Here is a 23,343-nt window from a genome sequence, read left to right on the forward strand (position 1 = left end):
TAGCTGTTGAAAGTGTAAGTGAAGGCAGGGGAATCCCCAGTAGCTAGTAGAGTGACCTGGGGGTGAAGGATTGTGTGGTCTCCCACCCCCCAACAGATCAGGTGCCCTGAGTCAGCTTCAGTTACATAGACATTACCTGCAAGAGATCACTTGATGTTACCTTTGATTGATTCATTCATTAATTCATTCATTCATCAAAGGGACACCACCTTTTTGTAACACCATCTCGTGATCAGACCTTAGAAGGCAGCGATTTTTGCCTGTGTTCAGTCCTGCTTCTCTGCCCCTAAAATTGAGCGTACCGTGGGTGTTCGGTAAATATTTGTTTAATGAATAAATGAGTACTCGACATTTCATCATTAGGAATCCATTTCTTTGTTTTAATGATAGGCTCCTATCTCCTTGTATCTTTTATTTTATTTTTTTTAACATCTTTATTGGAGTCTCCTTGTATCTTAAAACAATGCCCCAGGGGAGGGTAAAGAGTACATTAAGTGCCAACAATGAGCTGATCGCAGGAAAGCAGATGGAACTCTGTGGCCCCTGGCAAGAGGGTGAGCCAGAAGCTGGCTGGGGTGTCGTGTTAGTATGGAAATTGGTGTGAAGAGAGGGGGATTAGAGGCTCAGCTAGTTGTATGAGTGAGAATCTCTTGGGCAGGTCCCCCAAGCTCTCTGACATAGACTTCCTGATCTAGAAACCGGGGGTGGAATGATAATGCCAGATTCTTACCTAAAGAGTCTTACTTGCCCTGTCCCCTGGATCTCGGTTTCCCTGAAGGCCCTTCTGTCCTCCCAGGTGTTCCCACTGGTGCTTCCTCAAGGCATTCATTCAGCTCCCACTGTGTCAGGCACTGTACTAGGCCTTGGGAGGACAGCGCTGTCAGAGGTAAATGAGTCCCTTTTTCATCTAAGTCAGGGAGTTTAGATGGAGAGACAGATAGCGATGATACAGGGAGCTGGGGTGGGAGACATGCTGGGATGGGGGACATGCAACCCAGCCTGAGAGATCAAGGAGGGCTTCCCAGAGGAAGTGGCATCCCAAAGGGTAGGGGCTGTGTTTTCTTACTCTTTAGATTCCTAGCTCTAAGCAGAGTGCCTCACATATAAGAGGTATTTGGGGAATGAATGATGGATGAGCAGATACGTGTCACAGTGTTCTATAAACCAGAAAGTATAGAACAAGGGGCAGGTGTTGGTGTTACGATTTGTGGAGGGTAGAGCCGGGGCACCTAGGACAAACTTTATTTCCCGCCTTCCTGAAGAACAACTGTTGCCAAGACCTAGGGTCTCCCTTAGAGCACAGCCAGCTGGGTGACACTGTCAGCCTCTGCCTTTTGTCCCCCCACTCAGGGAAGGAGACTGTCTGTGGCTGGACATTTGAAGCCAACTCAGTAGCCAGCAGCCTTTCTTAATGGGATCTGGATTTGGACATACAGACCTTGTTCTCGGTACCATGATGGCTGACTCAGGAGGTAGCTCATTGTGTGTGTGTGTGTATGTGTGTGTGTGTGTGTATATACATGGAGTGATGCCCAGCAATTGCTAAAAAAGGTCTGCAGCTCATATTCAAATCCCTAACTCTGCAGTACAGTTGCCATCCCCAAAGCAGAGCTTGCTCTTTTTTTAATCCTCTCCTTCATCCAGCTGAACTTCTGGAAGCTAGGGATGGCAACTGATTCATCTTTGTAACCCTAGAACCCAGCAGGGAGCCTGGCACCTCTGGATCTTGGAACAGTTTGCAGAGTGAATGAACGAATGAACAAACGAACGAATGAACTTCAGTTAATGCCAATTAAGTTATCCAGAGTGTAGCCGATGCCTAACGTCTTCATGGGCTAGAGAGAGAGGGATGTTTCTGGAAATGACCTTTTGCTACTACGTTAGGTGTTTTGCAATAGCAGATGCTTGAAAATTCTGCTTGACGTTTGCTCTCTGGGGTGAGAGATGAAGAAACACTTCCTTTGTTCACACTTGGCTCCGGGGCTGTGTAGACAGGCAGAGGCCTCTCTCACTTCTGCCGCCCTGGGAGCCCCTGGGTCCACCCTGTGGACCAGTTATGGTGAGACAGGGCTCGTGGGTCTGCAGCGACCTAATTCCACGGTTCAGTGAGTTGGTGTGTCTTGTGGGCATTGTCTATATCTTGGGGTGCTCAGCATCCTACCCACCTCCCTCTTTGGGGGAACTCCCAGGATGTAGGTCTTGGAGGGGAGCAGAGCCCTGCCCCCCGGTACGGGAGCTGAGGTGGACCAGACATGCTTTCTTCCCGCGTCCAGCTGCTCAGGCCGTGGCGTGTGGCCTCCGCGTGGCCACGTGGCTTAGATGCCGGGTTGCGCGCAGCAGCAACGCAGGTGAGTTAGAGGTTCCTGAGGGTCAGGAGTATCCTAAGCAGATGTCCTCTTGGCACAGGCTTGGCCACATTTCCCCTCTGCCCATCTCCCCTGGTCCTTTATCCCAGCCTGGTTCTCCAGCCTGCCTGGTGATTCTGGGAGCTTCCCCTTACTGTCTCATCAAATTCCGTTTTTTCTTTCCTGCTGTCTGTAATCAGTAACCCTGACTGGCAGGTACCACTGAGGCCAGAGTGAGGCACCCCGTCCCTGGCACGGACCTTGGTAACATGGTGAGACAGGTGAGCTTGCTCTGGATGCCTCCCTTTTTGTGGTGTAGACACCATCCAGCCTGATCCCATTCCTTGAAGACCCAGTCTGCTACAGTTCAGCTCTGTAAACATCGGGCCACCTACTGTGTGTCAGGTTTGCACTCAAAGGCACAGGGATGCGGAGATCAAGAGTCCCTAATCCTGGCCGATCTGGGGCTTTCTGGCCGTTCATCCCTTCAACCAATATTTATTGAGCACCTGCTAAGTGCCAGCAGGCACTGTGCTAGGGTTTAGGGATGCAGAGCCAAAGAGACGGAATGTTTGCCGTCCTGGAGTTTGCATTTCAGCTCTTCCGCCTGTTCTTCCTTTAAACCATGTCTTATTCATTGCCTGTTCCTTCATTCATGTATATATGTGTGTGTGTATGTATACACACTTAAACATATATACACATACACACACACATATACATACACATATATATCATTCACTGAATACCTATGTTCTCTGTATAAAAATGCTTATATACATATATATATGTTGCTGTATAAAACATGCATATATGTATGAAAACAAGCTTTCCTTGAATACCAACTGTATGCTACAGATAAAAACATGTTTATATATATATATAAAACATGCACATACACTGTATACATCTACATGTATCTACAAGTGTTTACTGAATACCTGCTTTGTGCCTACACTGTGCTAGGCATGTGGCAGAACATAGCCTAGCAGAAGAGACAGAGAAGAAAACGCTGTTTTCATACGCTGGGAAGGGCCATAACTTTGATGAGGACCAGGCAGAGAGGTGACCTTGGCAGGGTTACCGTAAGGCGTGAAGGGAGAGAGGGCATCAGGCTGCCGCGGAGCAGAGGCCAGTCCTGGTTGCTTTCCTTCGTTACCTTGATAAGGACGGTCTGGTCCAGGTATCTGCTGAGGTAGCAACTCTGAGTGGCTCCTTACGTATTGATTTAGGTGCTTGCCAAAATCAGAGGTCCTCTGGGGACTAACTTAACTTAGGCTCCTTTAAAATAATCAATGAGATGGAAATTTCAGAACACTAAGACGCTCAGATCTGTGCAGACATGAAAGTTCTCTTTTTCTTTAGAATTGACAGTGAGGGGAGGACCAGGGCAGGGGGTCAAGTCAGTGGAAACTAAAGGCATTTCTCCCACTCTCCTTTTATCCTCTCGTTCATCTAGAACTTGACCGATTATCCGGGTCTTCTTGCCAGGATTTAATTGTTCTCTTGCCCCATTCCCTCCTAGGTTTTGAGGCCAAAATGAGGACCCCTTTCAGTTCATTTATGCTGCACGTGCTGCCCTAGGACAGGGCTGCGGAGGGCTTCTTCAGGGGCGGGGGTTCTGCAGTCACCTGCATGAGTCCCACATGCTGGCCACATCCTGCACTGGCTATTTTTTTGTTTTTGTGACAACTTTAATTTTTTTTTTTTTAATATTTATTTATTTTGGTTGCGCTGGCTCTTAGCTGCGGCGTGCGGGATCTTTAGTTGTGGCGTGCAGGATCTTTAGTTGTGGCATGTGGACTTCTTAGTTGCAACATGCAGGATCTAGTTCCCTGACCAGGGATCGAACCCAGGACCCCTGCATTGGGAGCATGGAGTCTTACCCACTGGACCACCAGGGAAGTCCCATGACAGCTTTATTGAGGTATATGTTAGACAGAATAACGTCCTTCCAAAGATGCCCAGGTCCTAATCTCCAGAACCTGTGAATACATTACCTTATGTGGCAAAAGGGACTTTGCTGATGTGCCTAAGGATCTTGAGATGGGAAGATCATTCTGGATTATCCAGGTGGGCCTTAGAAGAGGGAGATGGGAGGGTCAGAGTCACAGAAGGAGGTGTGATGATGGAAACAGAGGGTCAGAATCAGAGATTTGAAGCTGCTAACACTGCTTTCTTTGAAGCTGGAGGAGGGGGCCACAAACCAAGGAATGCTCACAGCCTCCAGGAACGGGAGAACAGGTTCTCCCCTAGTAGAACCTCTGGAGGGAGGCTGGCCCTGCTGACACCTTGACTTCAACCCAGTGAAGCCCATTCTGGATTTCTGATCTCCAGAATTACAGGACAATACATCTGTGTTATTTTAAGCCACTAAATTTGTGGTAATTTGTTACAGCAGCCATAGGAAACCAATGCACGGTATATTTTATGTATCTAAAATCTACCCATTTCAAGTGTACAATTCAGTGATCTTTAGTCACTTCACCAAGTGGTGCAGCCATGGCCGTAATATAGTTTTTCGAATATTTTCATCACCCCGATGAGATCCTTCATGTCCATTTCCAGATAATCTCTGTCCTCAAGCCCCAGGTAACCACTAATCTACTTTTTGTCTCTGTAAATTTGTCTGTAAAATTGCCTTTGGGACATTTCGTGTAAGTGGAATATGTGATCTGTGTCTGGCTTCTTTTACTGAGCATGGTGTTACTGAGGTTCATCCACGTCGTCAGTGCTTCGTCCCTTTGTACTGTGGGAAACTATTCTGTTGTACGGGTGTATCCCATCGTTTCTCCACTCACCAGCTGATGGACAGCAGTGTTGTTTCCAGTTTGGGGCTATTAGGACTAACGCTGCTATGAGCATTCGTGTAAAAGCCTTTGTGTGAACGTGGGTTTTCATTTCTCCTGGGTAGATGCCTAGGAGTGGAATTTCCTGGGTTGTGTGGATTTCTACATTTAACTTTTGAGAAGCTGCCAAACTGCTTTCCAAAGTGGTTGCACTAGTTTTCATTCCCACCAGCAATTCATGAGGGCTCCCTCCACCCCCACTGTAAACCCCACAACTCAAGAAATTACTGTTAACAGTCTGTTGGGGTTCTAGATCTGTGATCCTTGATCCATCCTGCATTCTCTTGTCACCAGGTTTGTTTTGGTTGTTGTCAAAATTTGGGGTTTTGGCATTGGATGAGACCTGACGTTGGTACTTGTAATATAAATAATGAGGCAGAAAGTTCAGGTCGAGACATTGGGTGAGTCGAAGGGTTAACTCACCGTGCCTTTCTTCTTTTATTATTATTACTTTTTAAAATTGAAGTATAGTTGATTTACAGTGTTGTGTTAGTTTCAGGTGTATAGCAAAGTGATTCAGTTATAGATATACATACATTCTTTTTCAGATTCTTTTCCCTTATAGGTTATTACAAAATATTGAGTATAGTTCTGTGCTCTACAGTAGGTCCTTGTTGGTTATCTGTTTTATAGATAGCAGTGTGTATCTGTTAATCCCAAACTCCTAATTTATCCCTCCCCCCTTTCCCCTTTGGTAACCATAAGTTTGTTTTCTGCGTCTGTGGGTCTATTTCTGTATCATTTGTTTTAGATTCCACATATAAGCAGCATCATATGGTATTTGTCTCTGTCTGGCTTACTTCACTTAGTACGGTAATCGCTAGTTCCATCCATGTTGCTGCGAACACCATGCCTTCCTTTCTTTCCCCAAGCAGGTCTGCCACAGACTAGCATCCCCCCCGCCGCCCCGTTCCGGCTTCTGCTTCTGAGTTCTGCTTCTCCCCCTTGTCTGAGCCCATCTAGACTCCTCACTGGGTGGGGTTGGGGGCTGGCGAGCAGACATAGAGGGTTCGGTCTATAGACAGATGTCTACCCAGAAGGAGATGGGGGTGAGGGGCCCTGACCCTGCCGTAGGGGGGTGGGATTGACAGAGATGAGATCCAGACAGAAAGACTGATCATTCAGTCTGAGCTTGGTGGGTAGGCAGGCCCCTCTCGCTTCCTCAGTGACAGCAGTAAACAGAACACAAGCTTCATTTTGGACAGAGATGGGTAAAGGAATCTTGCAAGCATTGCGTTTTCTATGTGGGAAAGTGTTGTATAGACTTCAGTGACTTACTTTAAATTCCCACAAGGGAAAAAGTGAGTAATTTTATGGTGACCGTTAGAGGTTTTTAGGCCTTTGAGGAGAAACTTGACCGTGGGGCTTCTTGGCCAGACCTGGATGACCAGGTTGTAGAGCTGGACCCTGGAGCTGACAGGGCCTTGGGGGCATCTGACCAAGGAGTGGTTAGTCCCCAGGCAGGAAGGCGGCCACCTAGGACCTGACTCTGCATGGGAGGGAGGTGTGGATGGGATGGCATTGGCTGGCTTGGTCTGAGCGGGTCTCTGAGGATCGTGGCCTGTAAGTTAAGCAGTTAATGGGAGGCGGGAGGGGAAAGACTTAGAGAATTCAAGGTGATGACCTAGGTCAGTAGAGGGGCCAAGCCCCCCCTTTTCTTTCTTTCTTTTTTTCTTTTGGCTGTGCTGTGTGGCTTGTGGGATTTTACTTCCCTGACCAGGGATTGAACTCGGGCCGTCAGCAGTGAGAGCACAGAGTCCTAACCATCGGACTGTCAGGGAATTCCCGCCAAGCCCTTAACTACAGCCCGAGGGACTCAAACTCTGTTCCGCGGATGGTGTTTCTGCCACTTTTTGAAGATGAAGTAACTGAGCCTCAGAGAGGTTAAGTGACCTGTCTAAGGTCACACAGTGAGTGAAAGGAGCCACCAGAAATTCAAACTCCAGGCTGTTTCTGAAATCACTGTCACTCTGCAAGATGCTTTTTCTTTAGAGATGAATGGGGCATACACAGAACAAAACAACCCACACTGAGTAATGAATGAATGTCCTCATGACAAGTTGCTGGGTCCAGGGGTGGGTAGACATTTTTACAGAGTGCCCCCTCCACTGCCTAGGCCCACTTTAGGAAGTAGAGGCTGCCTCTCATTGCACAACCAGCAACTCTTATTGTCTGTGTTGCCCCTGTTGACGTTGTTTACGGGCAGCAGGGAGGGTGAGAAACCACACAAAGTCTAAGGCCTGGAGGGCTCCAGCGGCTCCGCCAGGAAACAGAGACCCAGTGAGATGTGGTGCAAAGAGCAGAAAATACATACAGAACTTCTCTGTGGCTCACATTTTTAAGTGAGTGTGTATGAATTAGTGGTGTAATAAAGTAAATGAAAGTAAGGTTATTATTTATAAATTGTTAGGGGGGCAGGAAGCAGAGAACCTGGTGTTTTGTCCTGGCTCCTCTACCTCCTGACGGTGTGACCCTGGGGTGTCATTTCACTTCTTGGAATCTCAGTTTCCACTTCTGTAAAATGGGAAGGTTGCACTGGAAGTTCTCTAAAATCTTTCTTGAAATGAACTCTCTGTGATTATAAATTCTGTCTGTTTATGTTCTGTGTCAAGAGACGTTTTATCCATAGACTTTTTCCTGTGGCTTTGAATGAAATTTACACAGCTGGCTGATTTTTCAGTGGAAACTTGGGGGGGGGTGCTTTAATTTACATAACAAAGGCTTAACTCAGAGCCACTTTATGGCTTCCGTGGGTGTTAGAAAGCTTTTGGGAGGGCCTTGAAAGTCATCTGTCAGGGGAAGAGGCTGTGTTTATGCAGTTCTCTCAACATTGACTTAACCCCTGTGAAGAGTAGGGTCTGTGACCTCAGTGGACAGGATGTGGGTTACAGAACATGAGGTGTCACCCTTGCTCTGGAAGAGCTTATGAAGTCAGCTGGGATGGTTTGGAAACACTGTTCCTATCTGGTGGAGCGTGCAAGTGCCCGGACCTGGGAGAGATCTCGGCGTAGGTCTGCATGGCTGAACCGGAGGGGTTCGTGTAGAGAACACAGGTCGTCGGGGCCTGTGATGGCAGCCTCGTGAGCTGTGTTCAGGGAACTTGCATCATAATCCTCAGGCGGTATGGGGCCACTGCGGGATCTGTGTATTACAAAAGGTAACTAGGGACTTCCCTGGCGGTCCAGTGGTTAAGACTGCGCTTCCACTGCAGAAGGCGCGGGTTCGAGCCCTGGTCCGGGAACTAAGATCCCGCATGCCCCACTGCGTGGCCAATAAATAAATAAATAAAACTAAAAAAAAAAAAGCCTTAAAAATTTTTTAAAAAAAGAAAAAGATGGGCTTCCCTGGTGGCGCAGTGGTTGAGAATCTGCCTGCCAATGCAGGGGACACAGGTTCGAGCCCTGGTCTGGGAAGATCCCACATACCGCGGAGCAACTAGGCCCGTGAGCCACAATTACTGAGCCTGCGCGTCTGGAGCCTGTGCTCCGCAACAAGAGAGGCCGCGATAGTGAGAGGCCCGCGCACCGCGATGAAGAGTGGGCCCCGCTCGCCGCAACTGGAGAAAGCCCTCGCACAGAAACGAAGACCCAACACAGCCTAAATAAATAAATTAATTAATATAAAAAAAAAAAAAAAGAAAAAGAGAAAGAAAAGGTCGCTAGGGGTAGCTTGGGAGATGGAGAGCAAGAGACCGGAGTCTAGGGGTCCAGCGAGAGGGGTGCTCTGTTTGCAGGGAGCGGAGGCTGTAGGGCCTGGAGCCAGCCTCCCGGATGCCACCAGCAAGCCACAGAGTCACAAGAAATGGCAGCCAGGGCAAGAAGCGGGGCCGGGTAGCAACGAGCATCTTCTCACGCACCCACTGAGGAACGTGTCAGTCAGTGCTCTGGGTTGCACGTGACAGAAACCAAACTCAAGCTGGCCTAGGTTTGAAAAAGATCATTTACTGTGTCAAGTCGCTAAATGGTCAGGGGTGGCTGAACCAGGGCCCAACCATATGCTGGCCGGGTTCTGTCGACATCCCACTGTCTCTTGGCCCTGCTTTCCTCCCTCCTTGTTTCTCAAGCAGTCTCTCCCTGTGAGATGGGTTCAGGCTTTCAGCCTTTCATGTTAACGACCCTGTGTGTGGGCGAGGAGGGCACCCTTTCCTGGTGCCTTCAGCCAAAGTGCTAGAGTAGGTTCTTATTGGCCAGTTAGGGTCACATGACCATTCTTGAACCTCGAGAGGACTCTTTTATTTATTTATTTATTTGGCCGCGCCGGGTCTTAGTTGCGGCATGCGTGCGGGATCTAGTTCCCTGACCAGGGATCGAACCCGGGACCCCTGCCCTGGGAGCGTGGAGTCTTACCCACTGGACCGCCAGGGAAGTCCTGAGAGGGCTCTTACTGGCCAGTTTTGGTCACATGCTTGTTCTTGTAGCAGCCACTGATTCTGGAAGATTCTGTGCTTTGACAACCCTCCCCTTGGTGATATGCCAGCCCCTGGAGCACATGGAGGGGGAGGGTCAGGGGATGCCCCAGAGGACACTGGTGCCGTCCCAGAGGGGCTGGAGGCTGGGCAGGGCAGGAGCCCAGAAGTTTCCTCTGGCCTGGTTACGGTTAGGGTTAGGGTGAGAGGTCAGCACAGACTTTCCTTCTGCCTGGCCAGGGAGGCTTCTGTGACAGTGGTGTCATGACCTTGGGTGGAGTGCGTGGCCCAGGGGGAGGGAGGTGCCGTGGTTCCGTGGCCTGTCCTAGTGCTACTGCCACGTGAATCGGTCTCTCCTTCTCTTCCTCCAGCAAACATTTATTGAGGGCCTTGTCCCTTTTCTGAATCCCTCAGAATGTTATTTGCCTTTTTCATGAGCCTTAACTGTGCCCAGGGGTGATGGTCAGAATGTTTAACATTGGGCACCCATCAGAGTCCTTTCTGGAAGCTTCCACAGTGCCTGATGTTAATCCTTCCCTGGCTGGGTGCCGGGGGAGGTCTGGGAGCTCTGGGGAAGGGCCAGCCGGGGAGAGGGGCTCCGGACAGCAGCTCTTTCCCAACCTGTGTGGAGTCCTTCGGTATTTTAACACCTGGGCAGCCATGCTGGTATGAAGCAGCTGAACACTTCGGCTAGTTTGGAGGCTCTTGGGGCGGGGCTGCAGAAGCTGCTTCTCACTCGCACCCTCCCCCACCCCTCCTCACACTCACACCCCCGAGGATTTCCACTGGGCCGCCCGCAGAGCGCGTGTGCCATTGACTTTTGTGGAGGTCGATGGAGAGGGGAGATTGCTCTGGAAATGGCAGCTTTCTCCTGCTCACCCCACACCCTCAGCTGGGCTGTGTGGTTATTCAGATCCGCTGCCCTTGCCTCTGAGCTTCGATGAGGCCGCCGCTGCCGGCACTTACTCTCCTTGCACCTAAGTTTTTTTTCTCTTTCCTGTGAGCAGCTCAGGTTTACAGGCCTTGGAGAGTGTGCAAATATTTGACTTCAATTAAGGAAGTCTGGAACGAGGAATAGAAAGAGTTACTTCTCGTTTATTATTTCTGGGGGACTCGGGGGTGGGGGTGGGCGTGGGCGTGACCTATGATGCCTCCAGCCACCTGGTCCTCCAGGGCGGTGCAGGCACCCAAGAGACCAGGCCAGGCGCAGTGCGGCGGGCCAGCTGGCCCAGGGTGGCCTGTGGGAAGAGAAAGGCAAGAGGGTGCAGAGTTTAGGGGCTTCCCTGGTGGTGCAGTGGTTAAGAATCCACCTGCCAATGCAGGGGACACGAGTTCGAGCCCTGGTCCGGGAAGATCCCGCATGCCGCGGAGCAACTAAGCCCATGTGCCACAACTACTGAGCCTGCACTCTAGAGCCCGCGAGCCACAACTACTGAGCCCACGTGCCACAACTACTGAAGCCCACACGCCTAGAGCCCGTGCTCCGCAACAAGAGAAGCCACCGCAATGAGAAGCCCACGCACCACAACGAAGAGTGGCCCCCACTCGCCGCAACTAGAGAAAGCCCACGTGCAGCAACGAAGACCCAACGTGACCAAAAATAAATAAATAAATAAATAAAGAGGGTGCAGAGTTTGGAGGCTTCTACCATGGGCCCGAATCTGGAGCACGGAGCAGGTGATGAGAAGGGCGGTGCCCGCTGCCTGAGTAATACCTACCAGCTGTTAGTACTTCCTGCCGGCTGGTCGTGGTGCCCGTGTGATCCCTTTGACTGATCTCACTGAATAATCCTCTCCACAAACCTGAGTGGTAAATATCATCATCCCCATTTACAGCTGAGGGAGCTGAGTCCAGAGAGGTTAAGGAGTGTGTCCAGGACCACCCAGCTACTCAGTGGCAGCTTGGGCATGCCAGGCTCCAGTGCTGGGCTAAAACCACCCCCCTGTCTAGTGCCCAAGGGGTGTCCTCAAGGGGTGTCCTCAAGAATACCCCTTTTTGAGGACAGGTGAGGGGTCCTATAAATCAGAGCCCGAGGATACTGGATGAGAGTTTACCCTGATGGTCAGAGCCTGCATATTGGCTGCAGGAGGGAGAGGAGAGAGTGTGGGTGAGGGTGGAGGAAGCAGTGGGCCTCAACCTGGGGTATCAGGAAGGGAATGAACCCAGGTGCCCAGAGCTCCTGTCCCAGCCCTGCCACCGCACCATGGGCCTTGGGTGAGTCATACCATCTCTAGGTTCTGGTTTCCTTTTCACTGAAACGAGAGTAACAACCACAGTGACAGCATAGGGCTTCCTCAGTGCTGCGGCCAGCCCTGGGACCCCAGGACGGAGAGGTGTACGGATTAGGGCTTCTGCTCACGGGTGCTCAGGGGCTAGTGGGGAAGGAGGACCCTCCCCACCGATGCTGCACATGAGACATGGGACAGGTCAGCCCTGGTGAACCGCAAGGGTCTCTGCCAGTTGGGGCTGGAGGGAGGGGAGCAGCTCGTGTCCCAGCTCTGGTTGCGGGGTCCTGCTGCCATCTGACTGTTGTCCCTGCAGCCAGAGGGAGGGACCCGTTGACAAGGGACTTCTTTCCCCAGCCCTAGCGCTGCCCTAGACAGTCCTCACCAGAGCCACCTTCCCAAGCCCTCAGATGAAAAATACCAAGTCCCAGCCATGCAGCATAGTCACCTGGGAGCTTTCTGCAAACACCGATTCCCAGCGTGGGGAACACTGTTTCTAAAAAGCTCCCCAGGTGATTCTGATCCGCAGCCTGCCTCTCCGGGGACCTGCCGCCCATTCCTGCCGAGGGGATGGATTCATTAGGGTCGGGGAGAGGTTCCGGAAACCAGATGCCTCAGGGGCTTCGCAACTGCTCCTGGTTCCCAGCTCATTACGGTGTCCCGACCCTTTCGAGAGGCAGCAGGAGTGGCATTCTCCGTAGATGTGCAGGACGCGGGATGTCCCCAGTGTGCCCCGAATCCCTGGACACCAGCGGCCGGCCTGGGGTGCACGTGAGCCCTCTGGGGCACCTGGGCTTCCTCTGGGCACTGCTTCCTCCCTGCTCTGGGAAGAGCCTGGATCCCTGCCCCTGGGACTGTGTAGGGCCACGCTCAGGTGACCTAGCACAGTATCTCCCAGTACCCAGTGCCTGCTGCCCCAGTGGGACTCAGCGACAGCCAGCCACAGGCCTGGGACAGAAATCAAGCAGGACAGCCGTGGCAGTTTAGAATCTGAATTTGAACCTGACGGGGGTGTTGGAGATCTGGTCGATATGATGCGCTTGCACCCTTGGGTTCAGAATCAGATTTTTCTAGCAATTTTACATAGATGTGGTTTCTCTGCTTCTAGAGAAATCCTATTTCTTGAAGTTCTACTAGGGGCCAGCCACTTTCTGAACATTGTGTCATAGTAAATTTGCAAGGATTACAGAGGGAGAAACAAGCTTCCCCAAGGAGTTGCGACACATTTGCAAATGACTGAGTCAGGATTCGAACCAAGGTCGGTCTGACTTCAAAGCTCATTTCTGTGCACAGAGATGGACTGTAGTTCCAGTTATGTAAAATCAGAGCTGAACTGTTCCATACGGCGGCTGCTAGCCCTATGGGGCTATTTAAATAGAAATTAATAAAAATTAAGCATAATTAAAAACTCAGTTACACTAGCCAGTGTTCAGCTGCTCCGTAGCCACATGGGGCTGGTGCTATGGTATTGGACAGTGTAGGTACAGAACATCTTCAGCACTGCAGAAAGTTCTATCAGGTAGTGCTGAGCTAGAGTGACCGAATGGCACAGACAGGGCTCCGGGCCTGGCACGTATGGCCGAGGATGGTTAGAGGAGGGGACGTGGTGAGCAGGCCGTCTCACCCTGTTGACATCCACTATTAGGGTCACCAGCTGTCCTGGTTTGCCTGAGACTGAGGGGTTTCCTGAGACTTGGGACTTGCTTTGTTAAAGCTGGAAAATTCCCAGGCAACCTGAGTCGAGTCCGTTACTCTGTTCACGGCACAGTGTCCCTGTACATGTCACGCCTGTGCTCAGGTCCAAGACACAGAGTTGAACAAAAAGTTGCTGAAAGTTCGGGGGGAAGCTAGCTGATGGAGTGGCGGCATCGTTCAGGTAAAATGGGAAGAGTGCTCTGAGAAAGGGGAGCGTCAGGTGCGGTGTGCCCTGAAGCCTGTCTGAAGAGGGGTACACCCGAGCTGAGAGTGGACATCTGAGATGCAGTTAACCAGGGGAAGGAGTTCGGAAGTGTGCGGAAGCTCAGTGATCAGCCCTGGGTAGTTAGGAGTTGGGAATCTTGGGAGATGGTTCTGACTCTGCTCTGACCCTGCTGTCTTCACCACAGGCATGTTCCTTTCCTTCCATGCTTCAGATTCTCTCACCTGTAAACCCAGGCAGTTAGACCAGATACCCCCAATAATATTCTCTAGCTCCACCAATGTCACTTTTTCAAGTAAATTGTGATATGTCTTTAAAGGTAACACAGCCCTACACTGACAAAGTGTTTGATAATCGGTTCTCCACTGTTTCAGAAACAACATCTTTACCTTGCTTCTCTGTTAATGAGCTTCTTTCCTTTTCTCCAGTTTGAAAAGGGTAGGGCTAGGGCTAGCCCACAGGATTGAGGTTTTTCCTGAGAGGGTATTGAGTCTGGCTGTTCAATTCCCAAGAGGTCTTTTCCTTCCTTGTTCACCTTCTTTTTTAATTTATTTTTTTTAATTTTGAAGTACAGTTGGTTTACAATGTTGTGTTGATTTCTGCTGTACAGCAAAGTGACTCAGTTATACATATATATACATTCTTTTTCATATTCTTTTCCATTATGGTGTATCACAGGATATTGAATATAGTTCCCTGTGCTATACAGTAGGACCTTGTTTTTTTATCCCTTCTCTATATGAGTTTGCATCTGCTAACTGCAAACTCCCAATCCATCACTCCCTCCCTCCCTCCCTCTTGGCAACCACAAGTCTGTTCTCTATGTCTGCCTTCTTCACCTTCTTGTTAGATTTCTTAACTCAGTGGTGTGCTGAGCTGCAGCATAAAAAGAAAAAGAAAGGCCACTTATTTTTATTTATTTTAAAAATATTTATTTATTTATTTGGTTGCACCGGGTCTTAGTTGCAGCAGGCAGGCTCCTTAGTGCAGCTCCAGGGCTCCTTAGTTGTGGCACGTGAACTCTTAGTTGCAGCATGCTTGTGGGATCTAGTTCCCTGACCAGGGATCGAACCCGGGCCCCCTGCATTGGGAGCATGGAGTCCTATCCACTGCGCCACCAGGGAAGTCCCCCAGGCCACTTATTAAAGTACACAGTAATAATTAATGTTATTAGTTTAAAGAAATGATTGGTTAAACTTTAAAATATTTTGAACATTTACCAACATGTAAGCACTCTACTATGTAGTGTCTCCACTCCCCCTAAATGAGGGATTTTTTTTTTTTAAGGTTAAAGGCAAATTTATTACCTGGACATAGAGTTGCAAGTTAAAAATAAAAATATTGTAACTATTGTAAAAATAAAAATATTGTAAAATATATAAGCAGTAGATCATGATACTCTGGAAAAAAGTGTAAGATGTGTATACATCTTCAGCTGAAATCAGCCTGTGCAAGGAAAATGGTTAAGCAACGTGTAGAAACTATGTTTTGGATTTTATCCTGCTTCAGAATTCGACCCTGAAAATGGTCCATCGTTCCAGGAGAGAAGGGATGTAGAGGGAAATGATAATAAACGTTATTGCTGAATATTATCTTTGAAAGAGAACAGCTCAGTACAATAGCAGTGTCTCCCCACACCTCAGGCCCTGGATTTGGGAGAAAGGTGAGCTCTGGAGTCAGGTCAGAGTCCTTCCACTTAGAGGGTTACCACCTCAGGGAAGAGAGTATGTGAATAAAAGAAGCTCGAGTACACGCATACCTTGTTTTGTTGTGCTTTGAAGATATTGCGTTTTTTACAAGTAAAGATTTGTGGCAACCCTGTGTTGTCAGATAATACACAGTGGCATAGGATTTAGTGTGGCGTAAGTTTAGGTGATGGGCATCGAGAGGGTGGTGTGATTGATGAAAGCTGCAGTAGTTATCTTAACATTGTTATCCACAACCATTTATCTCCTATGTGCTTATTTATTTTTATTTCCTACTTTCTGATTCTAAATATTTAGGGCTGCCCCTGTGACCCTATCCTTTGCGTTTCCTTGTCGCCCTTGGGTCAGAGTCACACTGTGTCACAGTAGCCAATCCACACTCTCCTTGGAGCCTGAGATCCTTGAAGATGGGAACTCTGTCCTCATGTCCATCTCTCTGGCACCTTTGGAGCTGCCTGGCATGTGACAGTCAGTCACGACATTCTTATTGAGCAAACCAAGCTATTACTAGCCAAAGGCCCATGTGTGGTCACTTTCGACTTTGTTGTTTTAGTTGTCAAGGCTGCTATAACAAAATGCCACAGACTGGGAGCTTATAAACAACAGACATTTATTTCTCACTGTTCTGGAGGCTGAAAATCTGAGATCCGGGCGCCAGCATGGTCTTGTAAGGGCCCTCCACCCATGACAGAAGGAGTGAGGGAGCTGTCTGGTGTCTCCCTTATAAGGGCACTAATCCCATTCATGAGGATTCTACCCCCATGACCTCCCAAAGGCCCCACCTCCTAATACCATCACACTGATGGGCTTAGGATTCCAACATTGGAATTTTGGGGGGGACGTAAACATTCAGACCAATAGTGCTTGTTATTGACGTATAATATGCATATAAAGAAGGGCACGTCATGATTATTTTTGCATGTGTGTTGATTTAAAACATGAAATGGCCGATGTTTGGAGATAGAAGGCAAAGGGAAGCAAAGGGTAGCATGCTCAGTTGTGAGCTGTGGAAGGGTCTCCCGCTAACAGTGTGAATCCTGAACCAAACGCAGCAGATCTTCCAGCCTAGCTGCTGAATGCCTCTCCTGCTTAGCACACCCCGAGACAGATGCGGACTGGCGTAATTCATCCGAGCAGGGCAACAAGAGGTTTGGAAATGTTCTAAATAAGACCTCCTCATCCTGATTAAGAAATTGTATTCTTTTTTTTAAAACAGATTTTTGGTTTCTTAGTTAGAACTGAGGGGTAATGTGAACATATAGAAAAATCGCCTTCCTAATTCAGGGTCAGGGAGGCAGTGGTAGGGAAAAGTCGGATTAAGAGACCACTTTGAACTAATTGCAGTGTTAGCATTTTCAAGTGGCTATGGAAACTGCTGAGTGTTCACAAGTTACTTTTGCAGGGCCCCCTTGAATGTGCAAGATAAGCTAGCTACCTGTGCAGTGATCACATTTCATATTTTTTTCACAAATTTATAGAAAGAATTGATGTGCTTAAAAGTCTGTTTTTATAAGTTTGTTAAATATTGCCCTGGTAATTTTTTTACGTTCTTGCTAAGTCCTCCAGATAGTATAAAATAAGTTTCAACCTAAGTTATAAGAATTATCATGAATTCTTATAAATAGCTAACATTTGTTGAGTATTTAGTATGTATTAGCCACTGTTCTGGGGGAAAGTTTTATTAAATAAGTGATTAAGAGTTGTTGGAAATACTACAGAGCTCGTGTAATTGAACAGGATTATGGGCATACGTTTCTAATTTTATAAACAGGGATAGAATGAATCATGGCTAAGAAAAAAACAGCATGTGATAAACAAGCCAATAAAATTACAAGATGAATTTACTGAGGAGAAGGAGTAATTATTTGAATTATTATTTTTTTGTTTAATTAACATTTATTAAGTGTCTTCTGGGTAACAGGCCCTGTTAGGTACTTTTACATCTGCTGTTTTATTTAATTACCATGCATTTTTCACTTCCAGATAAGATTTCCCATGGGCTTCCTTTGACTAATGAGTTATCCTAGGCCCCTGGTTTACGGTCCTGTTTGCACTGCACAATCACCTGGGGATCTTTGGAAAACTATAGTGCTGGGGTTTCATCCTGAGAGGGTCTGTTTAATTGTGCAGGCTTGGGATCCAGCAGCAGTATTTTTTTTTTTTTTTTAATTTTATTTATTTATTTATTTATTTATGGCTGTGTTGTGTCTTCGTTTCTGTGCGAGGGCTTTCTCTAGTTGTGGCAGGCGGGGGCCACTCTTCATCGCGGTGCGCGGGCCTTTCACTATCATGGCCTCTCTTGTTGCGGAGCACAGGCTCCAGACGCGCAGGCTCAGTAGTTGTGGCTCACGGGCCTAGTTGCTCCGCGGCATGTGGGATCTTCCCAGACCAGGGCTCGAACCCGTGTCCCCTGCATTGGCAGGCGGATTCTCAACCACTGCGCCACCAGGGAAGCCCCCAGCAGCAGTATTTTTAAAGGTTTGCCTCCCTCCGCTGTGAGCTCTGGTTGAGCCGGGGTGAGAACCACTATGCTAGGCTGTTTGAGATATTATTTCACTGGCAGAAAAATATTGCCTTAAACTCTTCAGCAATAAGCAACTATTGCAAACCTTGGGAATTTGCTGTGCCAGGTGGATATAAGTAAAACACCTGCTTTCCTTTGTCTGTTTCCTATTAACTGGGATATGGGAAGTGTCAGAATAATGATTAAATGAAGCAGGCTAGAAAATGTCACCTTCAGTGTCTCAGACCCAGAATTTCCAGGTGCACTTAATTTGTCACCTGGGTTTTGCTCGGGGGTGGTTTCAGGAACATCATGCCAGTGACTTGCATACTAAGTTTTCTTTTTTTTAAGAAAAACGTACTCTAAGGAACTTCTACACTAAAGGTAGTTCCTTTAAATGAAATACATATGTATGTGCACAGTATAGATCTGTGAATAAAAAACTTTAAGAGGACACAGGAATTATGAGGAATTCTTTTGATGGAGGGGTTATATAGGTCGAAATTGCCTCCTTAAAAATCGTGTTTGCTGTCACAGTAAAGTTAATATCAAAACATTAAAAAAACAAGAGGGAACTAAGTGGTTTGGGGAGCTCAACTTTTCTTTAAAAATTCTTATATCCTGAGATCACATAATAGAGATTTAACCTAAAAAATGATCCATAATCCAAGAACATAGTCAATCCCTAAGAATTTTTTTAGTCACCTTCATAAATAGATTTGTTTCAGTGGGAACTTTTAGTCCTGCCTAGAAAATCCCAGGAGTTGTGAAAGTGTGGTGTAATTGGCGGTCAGGTAAAGGAAAGATTCCGTTAGACCTGCGAACATTAAGCATTTTCCCCTAAAATAAGCATAGCCTTCCATTTAAGAACATTGTCCAAAAAAAAAAAAAAAAAAGAAAGAAAGATGAAAGAAAAAGAAAGAACATTGTCCCCCTTTTAAAAACATAATATTGCATTTGCTAAGAGACCTGGAGCAAGTCATATCATTCTTTCGGACCTGAGGTTCTTCATTGGTACGTAAGGGGGGCTGTTAGTTTTCCGATGGGACTTTGCTTAGAGAGCCCTGGCGGACGGGTGTTGAGCTGGCACCTCTCTGGGTCTCTGGGTTTCCTGCTCTGGCCTCAGACAGAGCTGCCGTCTGGGGCGGCTCTGGATGGGTGCTCATTTGCAGAGAGAGGAAATCCTTTCGTTCTGCATGTGTTTTTTTTTTTTTTTTTTTTTGATATAATTTTTTTAAAGGAATTCCTTTATTTTTATTATTTATTTATTTATTTATTATGGCTGTGTTGGGTCTTCGTTTCCGTGCGAGGGCTTTCTCTCTAGCTGCGGCAAGTGGGGGCCACTCTTCATCGCGGTGCGCGGGCCTCTCACTATCGTGGCCTCTCTTGTTGCGGAGCACAGGCTCCAGACGCGCAGGCTCAGTAGTTGTGGCTCACGGGCCTAGTTGCTCCGCGGCATGTGGGATCTTCCCAGACCAGGGCTCGAACCCGTGTCCCCTGCATTGGCAGGCAGATTCTCAACCACTGCGCCACCAGGGAAGCCCCTGCATGTGTTTTTGAGGACCTACTATAAGTCAGGAATAATACCAGGTGCTGGGGACACCAGGATATGACCAAAACAGAGTGTGAGCCCTCAGGTAGCTGAAAGTGTCCTGGAGCAGACAGACAGGGACACAGATAATTCCAGTGTTTCTTCAGCTAGGTCAGGGGCTGGGTGGGAGAAGGTTGGTCAAATGACTGACTGTGTATGTGAGCCCTGGGTGTATTTTTTTAGAAACAAATGACAAGTAGAGGACAGTTCCCTCCTTGAGTCACTGCCTAGTCACTCTCAAAGGGAAAAGAAAGAGGAAGGAGGAGGGCCCATGTGGGATGCTTGGGACTTCCCTCGTGCCCTGGAGTGGACTCAGGGACTTGGCCGTGCTGGTGAAAGGGCTGTCGGGAAAAGAGGAGGATCTGGGCTCTCCGAAGACCCCAGAATTAGCCCTTAGGACTGGGAGGGACCCTGGGAGTCATCTAGTCCAGGCAAGTTACCCTGGCAAGCCCACCTGCCTACATATCCTACGTCTCTCTTCCTACCTCTTGTGCTTGACCTTGTAAACCAGCAATTTGGTCTGTGGGCCTTTGCAAGTGCTGCCAATTCTGCTTGGATCCCCTCGGTTGGGCAAATTTGAACTTGTCTTTTAGTTCTCAGCTTAGATAACACCTCCTTGGGGAAGTCTTTGTTATACCCATCACTTTCCATCCCCTGCTGAATTAATTAAATACCCTTTCCTGTGATTTCCCAGCACCTGTACTCACCCCTGTTGTAATACTTTTTGTTACTCCATTGTAATTGCATGTCAGCCTGTAATGCCCCACTAATCGATGAGAGCCCTTTGTGGCTGGGATGGTTTAATTCCTGGAATTATTCCCATGGCCACATGCTTGGTACATCGCAGGTGCTCAGTAGATAGTTCTTGAATGAATGAGTGTCCTCACTTGACAGCAGCGGCTGCAGGAGCTCAGAGAGGTGCAGTGACTTGACCAAAGTCACACAGCTCTGGGAGACCAAGACGGACTAGAGCCCATGCTATCAGCCTAAAAAGGAGACAAGATCAGATCCAGTTTCTGGAGTCATGGTCCTGGTTCTCTCTGCCCATATAGAGGACGTGAAAGAAGGTCACCCTTGTTTTGAGGTGAACACTTTCCTTCTAGGGGAGACATACTCTATCTCCTGGGTTTGTCTCTAAGTGATGCAAAGACCAGCTTACTCTTCATGTTCTTAAAATAAAACCAAACAAAGAGTTTTGGGGGCTTCCCTGGTGGCGCAGTGGTTAAGAATCCGTGTGCCAATGCAGGGGACACAGGTTCCAGCCCTGGTCCGAGAAGATCCCACATGCCGTGGAGCAACTAAGCCCGTGCGCCACAACTACTGAGCCTGTGCTCTAGATCCCGTGAGCCACAAGTACTGAGCCCATGTGCCACAACTACTGAAGCCGCACATTTAGAGCCCGTGCTTCACAACAAGAGAAGCCACTGCAATGAGAAGCCCGTGCACCGCAACAAAGAGTAGCCCCCGCTCACCGCAACCAGAGAAAAGCCCGTGTGCAGCAACAAAGACCCAACACAGCCAAAAAAATAAAATAGAATAAAGTAGGGGCTTCCCTGGTGGCGCAGTGGTTGAGAATCTGCCTGCTAATGCAGGGGACACGGGTTCGCGCCCTGGTTTGGGAAGATCCCACATGCCGCGGAGCAACTGGGCCCGTGAGCCACAACTACTGAGCCTGCGCGTCTGGAGCCTGTGCTCCGCAACAAGAGAGGCCACGATAGTGAGAGGCCCGCGCACCGCGATGAAGAGTGGCCCCCGCCTGCCACAACTAGAGAAAGCCCTAGCACAGAAACGAAGACCCAACATAGCAATCAATCAATCAATCAATCAATAAATCTTAAAAAAAAAAAAATAGAATAAAGTAAAAATAGTTCTTAAAAAAAAAAAAGTTTTGTGAGAGTTAGTATGCTTTTTTCCAATTTCTAGGACTTTCACCCAGGACCTTAAAATTTTTCCCAAGTAAACAGCAGCTTGTCCTGTTTTCTGTTTTGTAAATCTGGTCAAAGAATCAGAAAGAAAGAAAAAAAAGTCCTTTATGTAGCTGCAAGACATAGCGAGTGGAGTCAGAACTGTCATCATGTCTCCGGGCATCTGTGTACGCGTGTGTGTTGTGTGGTGTGTGCACGCGCATACACGCAGGGTGTGGAGTGTGTGCACACATGTGAGGTCTTAGCTTGTGAGGATGTTTAAATGGTTCTTAAGTGAAATCCCCTTTTTCTTTGGCCACTGGGCAGTTTTGTGATTTTTCTTTAAAAGAGAATTTTAAACCACACTCAGGCAACAACGGAAAGAAAACCTGTACTGGTGAACAAGAGGATTGCTGGCAAAGTAGCAAGAGTGGTTGACATGATCGGCTGATAATGTTCTCCCACGACAATTAGGAAGGGCCCCCAAGCCTTTTGTGAATAAAGTGAGGCTGGTTAAGTGGCTTCCGGTAGTCTCAGCCCCCGATGAAAAGCAAAGAGAAAACACTAAGGCAGCTGAAGATTTAATCAAAATTAAGACCAGAAGAGGGCATTCTTCCAGGCAATAATAAGAGCGTCTAGACACTGCAGATCTTGCTCCTATCTTCACACTAAATGCTGGTGAATGGGTTCGAATGGGATATTGTTTAACTATGGTTTTATGAAGACTCCCTTTGATTCATAAGTATTCGTCACTGTAAGAGATTTTGAGGGTGACAAGGATGGTGTAATGTACATGTTTGTTTTCCTTTCTCTGCGGCGTAGAAACCTAAAGCAGGAAGCGATTCAGGGGTAGAATGACTAAGACCAGTTCAAACTCAAGTTGAGCTGGGTGTTTTGCTGAGACCAAGACTTGCTGAGCTACCCCAGAGTTCCAGCATCCTTTATCTTAGAATTCTGAGTCTGAAAGGACAGCCAGGCCCTGCCTTCTATGTCCCTGGGACAATGCAGTCCAGCCAAATTGTGCCTCCATCAGAGGAGTTCGATTTGGGTTTGCTCTTTACTTACTGTGCAACCTTCAGCAAGTTACTTAACATCTCTGAATCTCCGTTTCCTTTTTTTTTTTGACTCTTCATTTCTTTATTTGTAATACACAAGACTATTTTGAACATTAAATGAGAAAAACGTTTGTGAAACATGCTCTGTAAACTATAATGGTCGGGAGAAATGTTATTTGGATTGAAGTGCTATTGGATAGAAATGCTATACTGGGTTGTTATTCCTGGTACAGGAAAAAACAACAGTGGTTAGGATTTACTGGAGGCTTTTTTGTGTGCTGGAAGCTTGTGACTTGCTTAATCCTTGCTATAACTCTGTTTTACAGGAGAAGAAACTGAGGCCTGGAGTTTGAGTAATTCGTTCAAGGTTACCAAGTTGGTAAGTAACAGAGCTGGATTTGACCACCCGGCTTCAGAACTAAGAGCTTCATTTGAATTATCTTAAGCTTCGCAACAGCCCTAGAAAGTTGAGGTTCAAAGAAGAGAAGTAACCTTGCCCATGTTCATTCCACTGGTAAGGGGTTGTCTTAGTCCGTTCAAGCTGCTGTAACAGAGTACCATAGACTGGGTGGCATATATATAACAGAAATTTAATTCTCACAGTTCTGGAGGCTGGGAAATCCAAGATCAAGGTGCTGGCACATTTGGTGTCTGGTGAGGCCCACTTCCTGGTTCTTTGTGTTATAACTTCACATGGTGAAAGGGGCAAGAGAGCTTTCTGAGGTCTCTTTTATAAGGGTACTAATCCCATCCATGAGGGCTGCGTCCTCATGACCTAATTAATCACTTCCCAAAGGCCCCACTTCCAGATACCATCATATGGGGGGTTAGATTCCAACATA

The 23,343-nt window shown here is 47.8% G+C and overlaps 1 protein-coding gene across 7 annotated transcripts in view; it reads left to right on the forward strand.

The window, feature by feature from the left end:
• CYRIB (CYFIP related Rac1 interactor B) overlaps positions 1–23,343 on the forward strand; it is a 153,492-nt gene that overhangs the window by 17,184 nt on the left and 112,965 nt on the right. For all 7 annotated transcript variants that reach the window (XM_057532186.1, XM_057532185.1, XM_057532193.1 and 4 more), the window contains exon 2: positions 22,828–22,880. The gene's annotated coding sequence lies outside the window, so the exon portion shown is untranslated. The remainder of the gene's footprint in view (positions 1–22,827; positions 22,881–23,343) is intronic.

This window comes from Balaenoptera acutorostrata, chromosome 17, assembly GCF_949987535.1.
Source record: "Balaenoptera acutorostrata chromosome 17, mBalAcu1.1, whole genome shotgun sequence".
NCBI classification, from domain to species: domain Eukaryota; kingdom Metazoa; phylum Chordata; class Mammalia; order Artiodactyla; family Balaenopteridae; genus Balaenoptera; species Balaenoptera acutorostrata.